Raw genomic sequence first — 14,020 nt, 5'->3', positions numbered from 1 at the left:
GCAGGGAGACGAAAGTGTTGTGGTCCAAATTTCAAAAGAACTACTGAACAAACGAACCTTTAGCTAACATGTCTTTGTTTTAACCTCCATTGTTGTTTTTTTACTCTCGTTTGAAAAAAAGAAAATGCTGTTTGTTGATAAAAAAGAGAAAAAGAGAGACGCTTTTTAGTCGGTGGATCCAAGAAAAGATGCAAAAATCGCGTCACGTCACATATACGACAAAATCAGTTTATCCGGACACGAAGTTCCGAAAATCTCGACCTTCAGCTGATTAAAAACACGCTCGCCGTCGGTGCGTCTGCACCTCCGATGTGACGGTTTGCGGCTTTGAGCAGCGCAGATCTGAGAGCTGCCGCTCGGTAAAAGCCGCAGCATCGCTTCACAATCTTTTCCACCACAAGAACTTTTCACAGAACCCAGAAACGTTCAGAACGACGTTCGGATTTATCTGCTCGAGCCGCAGTTCCTACCTCAGAAAAAGTCTCTGCGGCCGAGGTCTACGTTCAGTCTCAGTCACCGCCAAAAACCGAACACGAGCTCAGCGAATCTAAACTAAACGTCGCTACGATTCAGCTCTACGAGTAATGATGAAGCCAACAGCAGCGATACTTAGGGCCCGATAGGGTGCCGTGTGGCCCCCCAACCATTTTCTCATTCTCAGTAAAAACAAAGTGATGGACTCTGTGAACAGTTTTTGTCCTTTTAGTCTCCGTAAGGTCTCAGAGACATAAAACAGCATCAACATAGAGCTTGTTAATCAAAAAAAGAGCCAGAGGAGGATCCCCCACACCCCCGACAGAGGACACAGCTGAGACACTGATGTCCTAAAATCACAGAAACATCTAAAAGTCTCAGAAATGTTGGAAAATTTTAGAAACGTCCTAAAATCCTAAAGCTGTCTCAAATCCTTAAAATGTCCTTAAACCATAGAAATGTCAGAAAATCCTTAAAACATCCTAAAATCCCCAAAATATCCAAAAACCCTCGAAACATGTACGAACTTTCGATGAGTTTCTGCTTCAGTCATCAAACTTCAGACTTCCTGAGTCCGAATCCTTTTCTTAGTTTTGACGCGTTTCCTTTTTCGTTTCGTGCTTTAAATTAATGTCTCTTTGACCAGAGCTTCGTGTCATCTGAGGTTTGAAAGTCTCTCTCTTCCCTAAAATCACGCAGAAGACGATCTTGGTTTCTCGATGTGCATTTCTTGTTTCTGGATTCTTTGGTGGAAAAGAGTCGAAACTCTCAGGAGCCAGTTTGTTGTTGGTAAATTAAAAGAGAAAAACAGAGACAATCGCAAACTATTCAAACTAGCTGGAGGTTTGAAAACGCTGTCCTCAGAACGGGTTTAACCCTCTATGGTACGCACTGTGATGCCAGATGGTTAAAAGAAAAAGTGTGTGTGTGTGTGTGTGTGTGTGTTTGTCATAAAACAGACTTCGTAAACCAAATTTTAATAAATTCTCAAAAAATATATTTCTGGCGTACGTTTTTACATTTTTCTCACTGTAGGTCATAATTATGAAATTAAAACAGAAAAACGCTTGAAACACGCTGAACAACAACATACTGAACTTTTGCGTAATATTTACGTTCTTTGAGACGCACCTGTATCGTATGAGTGTAAATGACGTAAATTAGGAGTGCTGGAGGCAACACGGCACCACAGAGGGTTAAACACCGCCTTATTTCGGTTTTTGCAGTCCATTTCCAACGTTGATCTAAAAACCTGTTCAGGTACGATATGCTTCGGTAGGAGCGGTGGTTTTTTGGCTGTGACGTGTGGACGGCTAACGTGGTTATCAGCAGAATAAACTGGAGACTGAAAGCAGTTCGTCAGCGAAGAGAAGGCGAAGCACGGAGACGGAGCGGGACTGAAACGAGGGAGACCTCAGACTGATGTGGACCCGAGCTTTCTCCGTGTTTGGACCGATCGGATCAGTGGGACTGATGACTGGAAATCTTTCCTTTTGAGCTTTTGATTTTGCTGTGTACGTTAACGCTGCCGTGTCAGGGATTGTATGGCATTAACTGTTTGAAATGATTTTTGTGTGTCGGCCAAATAAAGTTTTTACATTTTTAAGAAAAATCTGATTCTCGAAGTTTATTTCCATCAGCCTTTTTCAGAAGCTAAACTTATTCAGCAATTAATGATCATCTGCTGCTGTGAGACAGGAAACATCAGAAATTATAATGGAGATTAATGATGAGGTAAAATGCAGCGATACCCGACCCGCAGCCTGCTGACCAAATCTGTCCAAAAATCCTTTAAAAAGAGAAAAAAAAACCAAGGGTAGAAAGAGCAGCGCGGAGCAGCAGACGAACTGTTTAAACTTCGGGCCTGATGTTCTCAGCAGCTATCGCGGCGTCCTTATCGCCTCAGTATCTATCTTCGCTTGATTTCCACTGAGATAGTTCGTACAGATGAAACGTCTTTTGCCAAGTTGCTCGTTGCCTTTTTAACATTATTTTCAGGAGAAATCACACCAGTGAGCTCAGATTCAGGTACAAAGGGTTAAGTACGAGGATAATTTTGACATACTTGTGGTTTATGTATGTACTTCATGTTACTTTATATAACTGATCTCCTCAGTAATGTTATCACCTGTGGATCTTCGGATTATTCATCTCCCTCCTGTCTGTCCTAATCTCCAAAATAAAAATTGAATTTTTGTTGTTTATCGAGAAACAAATGATCACAGTCAGTTTTCCCCCTTCGGTCGATATTTTTAACTCCTTCTTAAGACTCATCGTTTCACTTCTGCTTTTCACTCCACACAAATGTTCTTTGTTTTTATTCCGTCTGGAGTTTTCTTGATTCATTTCCGATTATCTGAATTTATTTTTAACTCATAATTTGTTTTGTTTTAAGGGGCTCTCTTAATAAATGCTTTTTTATGCACTTTTATTTATTTATTTATTACTTTTGTTGTTTAATATTTCTTTTATGTATTTCTATTAGTTTTCCACCTCAGGTCCATCTGCAATTTATTTCCAACGTTATGGTGTCCATGTGCTGTAAAATCATCATCAGTTTACGGTTAGCTCAAAGTGTTGTAGTCCACCACCGTCACTCAGATCTCATCCGCAGGTCACAGTCACTGTTTCAGTGCAGCCGCCCAACACCAGCTGGTTCACTTTTGCAAAATCTGGGTTGGAAGCTTTTGTTTAAATCCCAAACCCAAAATCTGAACGTAAAGGTCTCATCTCTGTTCAAAGATTCCTTCACATCTTTATACAGCTTCAATGTAATGCTCAACTGACAGGCTGCAGGCCAAACCTGGACCCTGAAAGGGGGCCAGGTTTTGTCCTTTTAGTCTCCATAAGGTGTCAGAGACATAAAACAGCACCAAAACAGAGCTTACTGATCAAAAAAAAGATCCAGAGGAGGATCCCCCACACCCCGACAGAGGACACAGCTGAGACACTGATGTCCTAAAATCCAAGAAATATCCCAAAATCCTAGAAACGTCCTAAAAGCAGAGACATGTCTCAAAATATAAGAAATGTCCTTAAATCATAGAAATGTCCTCAAAACCTAGAAAAGTCCTGAAATCCTACAAATTTCCTAAAATCCTGAAAACATGAGGCTGCTGGCACCAAACAACGTGAGCTCAGTCTCCCACACACACACACACACGTGGAATGAGCTACTTCCTGTCAGATGTTTTTCTTGGGAATTACTAACCTCCAAAGAATCTGAAGACTCTGTGTGTGTGTGTGTGTGTGTGTGTGTGTTTTTCTTTATCAGTCATGATAACAAACCAGAGGATCTGAGGACGCAGCTGTTTCTGGTCTTTACACCATAAACTGTAACTTTCAACTGTGTTTCTATGAGGATCGACCCAACATCACGAAACACCACGAAACATCACGAAACAACACGAAACAACACGAAACATCACGAAACAACACGAAACAACACAAAACATCACGAAACAACACGAAACAACACGAAACATCACAAACCATCACGAAACAACACGAAACATCACAAACCATCACGAAACAACACGAAACATCACAAACCATCACAAAACAACACGAAACATCACAAACCATCACAAAACAACACGAAACATCACAAACCATCACGAAACAACACGAAACATCACAAACCATCACGAAACAACACGAAACATCACAAACCATCACGAAACAACACAAAACATCACGAAACATCACGAAACAACACGAAACATCACAAACCATCACGAAACAACACGAAACATCACAAACCATCACGAAACAACACGAAACATCACGAAACATCACGAAACAACACGAAACATCACGAAACATCGTGGAATATAACTGAACACAGCAACACAACAGCATGACAGGATGGTAATCTTTAAAAAACTACTCAAACAAAAGCGGTCTGACAGATTCGGGCGCGGCTCACAGCAGGAGCTGAGTGTCAGTATTTCTACTAACTAATGTTTAATAAACAAAAAGTCATCTGTGATAATGTTGAGTATTTATGAAGCAAAGAAAAATATCTGAAGATGAGACGACAGAAGTGCAGTCTCCCTGAGAGGTCAGATCTTCCTCTCTGGAAGCGTCCGATTCAGTTTTCCCGCCGTCCCTTTGTTCCTCTGCTCGGCTGACTCATCGTGGACAGTAAATTCATCCAAACACGTCTTTTTTCTGTGGGCGACTCAGGTCACAGGAACGTCTTCCTGCTGAGCACGCTCACTGTGACATCATCACCAGCATCATCATCCTCAGGACACAAACTGCACAGCAGGGACTCACAACTTCTGCAACTTTGGTACTGAGTTGCTATGACGACGGCGGCGCACGTGTGCGCAGCAGCCAGTAGCTCATCAAATCCTTTCTATTTTTTTGCGATATTTTTCTGACTGCGTGTCCTCCTCTGCTGAAGCACGACTTTTCTAAAGAGACACTTATCAACATCAGCGTATAGGTTGTTTTTTTTTTGCGATAAATGATTTTTTTGTTATTTTTTTTAATTTGATGTGTTTCCATTAGGCACATTTTATTTTTGAAATTTAAATTTTCAATTTAAGGGATTAACGAAAATGTGACTATTGTGCTCGAGTTTCTCTCTTTGATAAATGAATGTCACAAACTCGTTTCAGCAACCAAAATGACTCTTTCTGTGCTGTTTTATCAGAAATTTGAACCAAAAAGTCCAATAAAAATGTTTTTCATGGTACCTGCGATGACCCCTGCAGCCTGCAGGAGGCGCCAGCAGAGACGCCGCACTGACGATCTCAGCAGGATACAAGCTGAGCTTTATAATGAGGCTTTATAACGACTTTCAGGTGTCACTCACCTCAGAGGGAGGAAGTTGGGGGCGGGACATCTGCTGTAACTGTAGAAAGCTCGCCGACGTCCTCCTGAAACAACGACAAAATTACGGACAAATACGACCAATGAACACTGAAGGAAGTCTAACCGGAGAAGTTTCAGCCGGTTGAAATCTGCATCGCTCACCACGAGGTGACACTAAATTTGTATCGATCGATGCCTTTCTGTCCCATTCTGAAAATAAATGAAGCCAGTTTGTTCAGGTTTCAAAGGCGGACGCAGAGAGACGCATATTTTGACAAGTAGTTGACAAAGTGTCTGTATTTGACGAGTTGGGATAAATGTTGGTGTGTTGTATGTGTATGCAATGACACAGAATTAAATTTTGTGCAAAGAAAAAAACTCCTCCTGCGAAACTTTTACCTGTGAATAACTGTTTCATCTGCGTGCGAAAATACATCAATACATGTTTATGTTAAACCTTCACAGACGACCACAGTTTTACAAGTAAAGATGCATTTTTACGTTTTATCTGAATATTTTTTTATCATGAAATGTAAAATAATTCAAGATTACGAAACTCTTGTCCTTTTCTGTTGAGCGACGGCTGTACGGTGGCCTAAAGTCAAACTTTAGTGACTCAAACAGGTCAGATTACATTATTATCACCTGCGGCAGTTAAAAATAAACCGGTGTGGTTTTTATTGTCAGACACAGATAATAAAACAGGTGGATCGACTCTCACTGACTCCACTTCCTGTCATCTGCTCCAAGCGTCTGTTTATAAACCAGCTCACAACTGTCACTATTAATACACACACAATACAAAACTCCTCCTGCTTCATCTGCGTTTAGTATTCAGATATTTTACCCCAGTAAAAGTAGCAATACAACAGTGTCAGAATACTCTGTTACAAGTAAAAGTCCTGCACTCAAAATCAGTAAAAATACAAAAGCATCAAAAGATATGAATATTTACTCAAGTGATTGTTAATAGTGTAGTTTTTGTCCTTTTAGTCTCCATCAGGTGTCAGAGACATAAAACAGCATCAAAATAGAGCTTGTTGATTAAAAATGGAGCCAGAGGAGGATCCCCCACACCCCGACAGAAGTTTCAGATGGTCTTTGAACACATCATCTGTTATCTGTAAAAAAAAAAAAAAAAATCCATGGCTTTTCCAAAACTACCAGGGTATATTTCATTTTACAAAACGACTTTTCCAGGTTTTTCATGACAGCGTGAACCCTGTTTCGTGCTTTTTCAGTAACTGTGTAAAGAGCTTTATCAGTTTTGGAGTGTGAGTATAGTTACTAGAGTAAAGTTACACACAAACACCTGCTGCCCATATAAGGCGTTTCCTTCCTCCCGGTCAGAGGCATTGATGCCAGCAGGAAGCCGCTCCTCTGTTGGACTGATAACGCCGCCTGGCATGATGGGTAAACAGCGAGCACATGTGAGGCCTTATCAGCGGGCAGTTTGAGCTGTCAGGTGGAGTTTTACTTGTAGTTGTTGTTGGTTAACCAGACGGCAGCTGCCTGATGAGATTACGCTGAAACTCTGACGCCTGTTTTCTTTTCACCTCAGCCTCGTTTCTGACTCACGTCACAACTGTGCTCGCGTCTGTCGGTCGAAGTCGCCCCGTCTGCGGCGGCACGTACCGACATCGGCACCAGAGGTCGCCTGCAGGAGGTCGATCTCCTACATCCGTAAAACCCTTAACCCTTTGAAACCTGAGCAAATTGGCTTGATTTATTATTTTTTTTGTTAAATTTTAAACGGGAGTACGGTAATGACCAACTTAACAAGAAATGCCCCAAATATTCACAAAAACAAAAAACAAAACAAAACAACAACACACAAACAAAAACAAACTGAAAAAAAAAGCATGGATTGCGTTGGCGTATCATGCAGACGCAAAATGCGGCGGAAACGACATCGAAATGAGAACGGGCGGAAATATATAACAGACTCATGGTCTGCAGAAACATAAAATGCCAAAATTTTCGTAAGGCGGCTGAAACCGTAAAACTGAAATGATCAGTCAGTTAATCTACTGACAGAAAAACGTTTTCGATGGTTGAAGTAACTTTTCACGTAAACTCATTTCACGATTCCAGCTTCTCAAATATGTAGATTTTGTCCTTTTTCTTTTTAATAATAATAACAATAATAACTATATATTAATAATTATACTAATTCAGGAGTATTTTTACTGTGTAGTATTAGTACTTTGACTGCAGTAAAGGGTATTAACTCGGCCTCGACACAAAGGTAACGTTTTTCTGTCTCACCTGAGCTACAGTCTGAATAAACTCAAACACATGAAGCTTCTCCTAAAGGTCGGCCGAGGTTCTCAGAAAAACACGAGGTGGTGCGTTTGAAGCTCAGGAAACGCTGCAGTATTTTTAGCCGCTGTTTGATGTACTTTCACGCACTAAAACATCTTTCTGCCTGCTTTCATTTTCTTTCTCGTCACCTCTCTTCTGTCACGAGTGGAAAAACCGTCTGCGGTGATGCGAGAGCACAAACGTAAGTTTGTTTGTATAAAACATTTGAAACGTGAAGTTCAGCGAGAAATTCAGTGACCCAAAAAACTGCAAAAAATCTGCGACACAAAAGACCCCTAAAATTATATGAAAATTAGTAAAAGAAAAAAGCAAAAGAAACAACAAAAGGAAAGGTAAAAAAATATATATATTATTATTTAATTAATAAATGAAATAAGTTTAAATTGAACAGAATATTCAGTTGACAATAACGAACTCATAAAATAATTTTTGCAACTGAAAAGGTCACAAGTCAATAAATTAGACCTTTTATTTTGCAGCCATGCATGCAGTCAGGTGCTGGTGGACTTTATTTAGATAGATAGATAGAGAGATACTTGTTTTTTTCTGGGTGTGTATTTAGCGTTTCTGCAGGAGAGCTGCTGCTGAAACTCGGTGCTCCTCAGGCTGAGCGGTGAGCCGGAGCGTGGAGGGCGGAGGGACCTGAGGCGCCGCTGACTCACTTCTGACACATTTAGATTTTCCACATTTAACAGCACGTTTCTTTTTGGTCACAGATTTTTTTTTCTTTTCGTTGTTGCCTCAAAGGGAAACTCCCCGTCAGACCTCCTCTCCTCCATCTGTCTCTGCGATCATCCCTCTCTCATGTTGGACTCATTTTTACACTTTTGATTAAAGTTTTTTTTCCTTCATTGTCTTTGTGCATTGCTTTTGTTTTTATCAAATATTTGAGTACATTTTTGTCTTTTTTCCAGAGTCACAAGGATGAAACAGAGTCCAACTTCATGCTGAATTTTATGACTTTGTGCCGTTTTCCTTTCATTTACCTCGTATTTACTGTTTGAGTATATATTTTTTTATATTATTATTATCTTTTTATTTATGTATCTGTTTGTTTACTTAGTAATTTGCTTATTTGCTCATTTATTTACTTAAGTCTTTTTTTTATTTTTCCATTTTTGAATTTACACACTAATGTGTTTGTGTGTGCTGGGGAGGGATTTCGGTTTTATTACATGAAGCAGTTTGTTTGAAAAGTGCTGTACAAACAAAGTCTCATTGATTGATTGATTGATTGATGATTGATTGATTGCATGGTCTTCACCAAGAAAAATTCAGTTTAAATCCCTAAGAAACGTAAGTGGAAATTTGACTTGATATTATCTGGCCACGCGTTGTTTTATTATTTATTTGTTAGATTATTTTCGTATTTTCCATCTCTGAATTGTTGAGTAACTTTTTTAACGGTCTGAAGCTGAAAGTGTTTCGCAGAAAGATGTTTTCCGTCGTGTTCCTCACTCACTCTTCACACCACAACAACAGAAAAGTCACGGAGCGACCGTCGCGTCTCTGGGAAGTGAGCGCTGCGTCGTGCTGCGGTTTCACTTTCCGCGCAGCGTGGAGGCGACGCCCGGGAAACCCAGCAGGGTGCGACGTGGGCGTGTTGGGGGGATGCCATCATGGCGTCCCGTGGGGACGGGCTGGGTGGGGGGAGTACAGGCTGCACTACGCTTTGTGTTATTAGATTTTACCTGCGTGCAGCTGTTAATGTTTCACAATACAGCTGCAGAAAAAGACATTTTTCTGTGTTTGCTGCCGGAGGCCCAGAGATTATTTTTCACATCAGTTTTTATTTAAGTGACGTTATTCTGGACAATTAGAGCCACAAACAAAAGAAATTAAATTTATAAACTAGCTGGAGAGTCTACAGGCGTCCACACAGGTCTGCAAAAAAGCCAGAGGAAGTTACACACACACACACACACACACACACACACACACACACACATATATATACTTATACACCTTTAGTATGAACTTTGGTACCTTCACTTTTCTGGCTGCATGAAGTCGGGCTCAGACTCAGTGGGAAAATGACAAAAACGTACTCAGAGATTTGGGTTAAAAGCAGATGGACAGCTTAAAGACAATGGAGGGAAAAAATAAAACAGAGACCATGAAGGAGCAAAAACATGAAGCCTTTTACAGCTAATGCTAACATGCATTTTGGGTGATCGATCTCGAGTGGGTATGTATTATATATAAAAGAACGAGTAAAACAGAGATAAAAACCTGAGAGCGTGCACACTACTGCGTACCAAATTCAACGTACAGTGGAGGACGGAGGATCTCTGTCGGAGGGACGACATCCGAGGCAACAATGACAAGAAAAACTCTGTGACCAAGAAGAAACGTGCTGTCAAATTTGGAAAATCTAAATGTGTCTAAAGGCGAGCAGTCGGAGGTTTTCGGCGTGTGAATGAGAGCTGTTGGTTCATTCGGCCCTGCGGGCTGTTAAACCGGCTCTGACCCGACACCGAGCCGCCAACGTCTCTGTGAAAACGACATCCAGCGATTTGCACGATAATGTTTGTAAGAGTCAAACAGCTGGAGGGCAGGCTGCTGTTTGCTTTCAAACGCACTGTTACAGACGGCAGCGCTCTGCCGTTATAGGAAACATCTTTATTTCCTGTCTGCCTCAGGGCGGGAAGACGAGGCCGATCCCCAGTACAGACCCAGGAACCACTGGGAGCACTGGGAAACTGTTATCTCGGACCCTGAAAACAGACGATTGTTTCATATGGCACAAGAAGTTATGTTATTGTTATGTTTTATTTTGGTTTTTTATTTTTTGTTTTCTGTGTTTTCTAAAATCAAACCACTTTGCTCGGCGCTTAGAGGTTTGTGATACTTGTGAAAGGCGTTTGAATGCAGCACGATCCAGGTTTCAAAGGGTTAAATGTGCATGTTTTCCTTATTTTTTTGATCATTCGTCTCAAAAACAAGATGATGTTTCCGCTCTTCATCCCTCCTACGAAACTGAGCGTCACGAATGTGATAACGTGCACGAGGACAAACTCACCTCATTAACAGGTTCCTCAGCTGCTGCTCTGAACGCAGCGCTGTCTCTGTGTCTCTGTCTGTCTCTGTGTCTCTCCGTCTCTGTCTCTGTCTGTCTCTGTGTCTCTGTCTGTCTCTGTGTCTCTCCGTCTCTGTCTGTCTCTGTCTGTCTCTGTCTGTCTCTCTGTGTCTCTGTCTCTGTCTGTCTCTGTGTCTCTCTGTCTCTGTCTCTGTCTCTCTCTGTCTCTGTCTCTGTCTCTCTGTCTCTGTCTGTCTCTCTGTCTCTGTCTCTCTGTGTCTCTCTGTCTCTGTGCTCTGTGTCTCTCTGTCTCTGTGTCTCTGTCTGTCTCTGTGTCTCTGTCTCTGTGTCTCTGTGTCTCTCTGTCTCTGTCTCTCTCTGTCTCTGTCTCTCTGTCTCTGTCTGTCTCTCTGTCTCTGTCTCTCTGTGTCTCTCTATCTCTGTGCTCTGTGTCTCTCTGTCTCTGTGTCTCTCTGTCTCTGTGCTCTGTGTCTCTGTCTCTCTGTGTCTCTCTGTCTCTGTGCTCTGTGTCTCTCTGTCTCTGTGCTCTGTGTCTCTCTGTCTCTGTGCTCTCTGTCTCTGTCTGTCTCTGTCTCTGTCTCTGTCTCCTGATTGACTCGCAGGTGTTGCTCATCACGGTCAGGTGACGTTTCTCAGGTGTGTAATCACATTAACTTTGTATTTTTAAGACCTCAGTATCTGCTTCTTCTTATACTTCAAACTTTGTGATCAGAAAATTTTAATTCTTAAGTCCAAAGAGAAAAAACAGCACATTTAAAAAGTTTTGTTTGTCATTAAAAGGTTGAAGCGAATTATCTCGATTTTTTTAAGAAAAAAAAGAAAGAACGCAGTGAGCACTTTGAGAAAAAATGACCCAGAAATCAGCACAAAAAGAAAAAGTCTGATCGCTGAACAACAACAAATATCAAATTTGGGGATTTTGAGTTCTGCACAAAGTTTTTAAGCATTAACCCTTTAAAACCTGGATCGACATCACTTTTCTTGTGGTGCATTAAGATGCATTTCACAAACATTTAAATCTTCAAATGCTAAATATCCTGCAAATTTCAGGAAATTATTACGTTTGGAAAATTATTATTTTAAAAGCTACGGGAACAAGTCAAGAAAAACCATATGTAAAGTCATCATTACTGTATATCTGAGAATATTTACAGGATGATTATAATCTTTATTATAATCACTTTTTGTCAGGTCGAACTCAGCGCAGCGCAGATTAAAACGTAATTCTTCAATAACGACTCGTCACCACAGCGGTCATAAGCAGATTGTGCTCGCAGACTCGTGGGTTTTTTTTTTCTCTGATTTTCGGGTGATTTTATTTTTCCAAATTTCTTGCTAATTTTGGGGTCATTTCTTCTTAAATTGCTCTTTACCTTCTTCCTTTTGAGGAAATTGAGTCAGTTTTTTTAGGTTTCAAAGGGTTAAGATTCGCATTTGATCACAAACAGCGAGGACGATCTCAAAACGAGGAGACAGCGGAAACAGGAAACTCCTCACTCACCGCTGACCGCCCTGACTCAGCAGTCTGGACCGTCAGCATGACTCAGCACAGCGTAACTGTGACTCAGCACAGCTGCTCTTGATTTATTTATTTCATTGTCGAGAGAAAACGGTGACGTGGTGCATCAGGACGCGCTGAACACAGAAATGACTCTTATAATCAGTGTTGTTAAAGTCTGGGTTAGGGCTGCTCGATGGGATGATAATTCAATAGAAATATGATTTCAGACAATAAACTGTGAATAAATGTTTGCAGCATATGTGCAGAGTTTGGGGGGACGCAGGGGACACGTCCCCTCAATATTTAGATCATGTGCGTTTGTCAATAAAAGCATCAAAGCAACAGATCATTTTTTGTTTTGACAAAATTAAAGATGCTAAAAAACCTTTTCGGCCTAAATTAATGCAAAAAAGGTGCATAAAAACTCAACAGAATGCAGGACATAACGACACCTTTTACACCGTCTGATCGAGGCGTCAAAATCCAAGAAATGTCCTCCAACCAGAGAAATGTACGTCCTGTCATTGTCTTTGCTTTGGGGCCAAAAGTGGCCTAATAATCTGACCTTTGACCTCTGGGATAACTGGTGAATTTCTATCTAAAACATGGAAAAAAGCAATGAGCCACTTATATGTTTCTGCACTTATATATGTAATAAATGTTTCACGAATTACAAGAAATCCATACATTTAAAACACGTTTTTAAAAAGTGAGGAAAAAACATCCAGGAATAAAAAAAGTACGATTGCGGACAGTTTCGACTGGAAGCCGTCACGGGTCGCAGCCGCAGCGTCGACCGCGACCTTTGACCTTTGACCTTTGAAGTTAGGAAATAAAGATTATTCTTTCCCTGCAGTTTAACCGTCCTCTCCGCTTGTCGTTTTGGGATGTGAGCTCCCGCAGTGAGGCGAGGGAGCGGAGGAGCTGACTTTATATTTACGGACTTCACCGGAGCTCCACTTTCAGCTGTTTTCTCCGAGTTCGTTCACACGATTCATCGACGACCAAACCGGAAACAAAGCGTCTGCACGGCCGACCGAAAGCCTTTACTGAGAAACGCGCGGCTGCTGAAACCGTGAAACCGTCCCACACGACGACATCTGCTCCTTTTTTTGTTTCCAATCGCCTTTGACTGACTGCAGCCATCGCTTCTCTCGCCCTCAGATTTCACAATAAAACCAAACGGCTGAAACTCGACTCCGCCGCTTTTTTCGTTGACCCTCCCCAAAGCTACAAATGTTTCCCTTCAGCCTCTCTGAGCGACTCGAGGAAAATGCATGAAGCATTCGTCACGCGTAACGTGCTCAAAGACCATCAGACATTTGAGGATCCAAAGATCATTTCTATTTTTACATTTCTGTCTGTGATAACTGGCATCATTCTGGTTATTTTTATTGTGGTGGGGCCACGGGGTTGGAAGGCATGCTCTTTTTAAAAATCACCAAAAATCTTAAAAGAAAAACAAAATATAATTAAAAAAAAAACACTAAAAAGAAATAAAAATAGCTTAAAAATATTCAGCAATAAAAAAAACAACAATTTAAGGCAAACAAATGCAAAAAGTTGTTTTAAGAAAAAAAAGTGAAATAAAACAAAATCACCAATAAATTTCCAGGGGAAAAAATTGCCAGAATCGAAAGCAAAGTCATTTAAAAAAAAAAAAAATCACCAAAAATAAATACAAAGTTGTACGCTGCTCTAAAGATTTATTTAAGAGCCCCCCCCCCTCATAAATAATCAGCAGTCCCCTAAATTGATAAATAACCTCGAATAAGTTAAGTTTTAAAATAAAAGTTTTGAGCATAAAAAAGCATCGAAATAGAGCTTGTTCACAAGAAATAAGAAAAAAAAACGTC

The 14,020-nt window shown here is 40.8% G+C and overlaps 1 protein-coding gene across 1 annotated transcript in view; it reads left to right on the top strand.

The window, feature by feature from the left end:
- Positions 1-2,086, top strand: part of LOC121951355 (CYFIP-related Rac1 interactor B-like) — a 16,519-nt gene extending 14,433 nt beyond the window's left edge. The window contains exon 11 of the mRNA XM_088085969.1: positions 1-2,086. This exon is cut by the window's left edge and continues 89 nt beyond it. The gene's annotated coding sequence lies outside the window, so the exon portion shown is untranslated.
- The last annotated feature ends 11,934 nt before the right edge of the window (positions 2,087-14,020 follow it).

The sequence above is a fragment of the Plectropomus leopardus genome, chromosome 12, assembly GCF_026936395.1.
Source record: "Plectropomus leopardus strain MGB_pleo_1.0 chromosome 12, ASM2693639v1, whole genome shotgun sequence".
Lineage (NCBI taxonomy): Eukaryota > Metazoa > Chordata > Actinopteri > Perciformes > Serranidae > Plectropomus > Plectropomus leopardus.
Note: the sequence above shows the minus strand (reverse complement) of the source record. Positions and strands in the feature narration are given on the sequence as shown.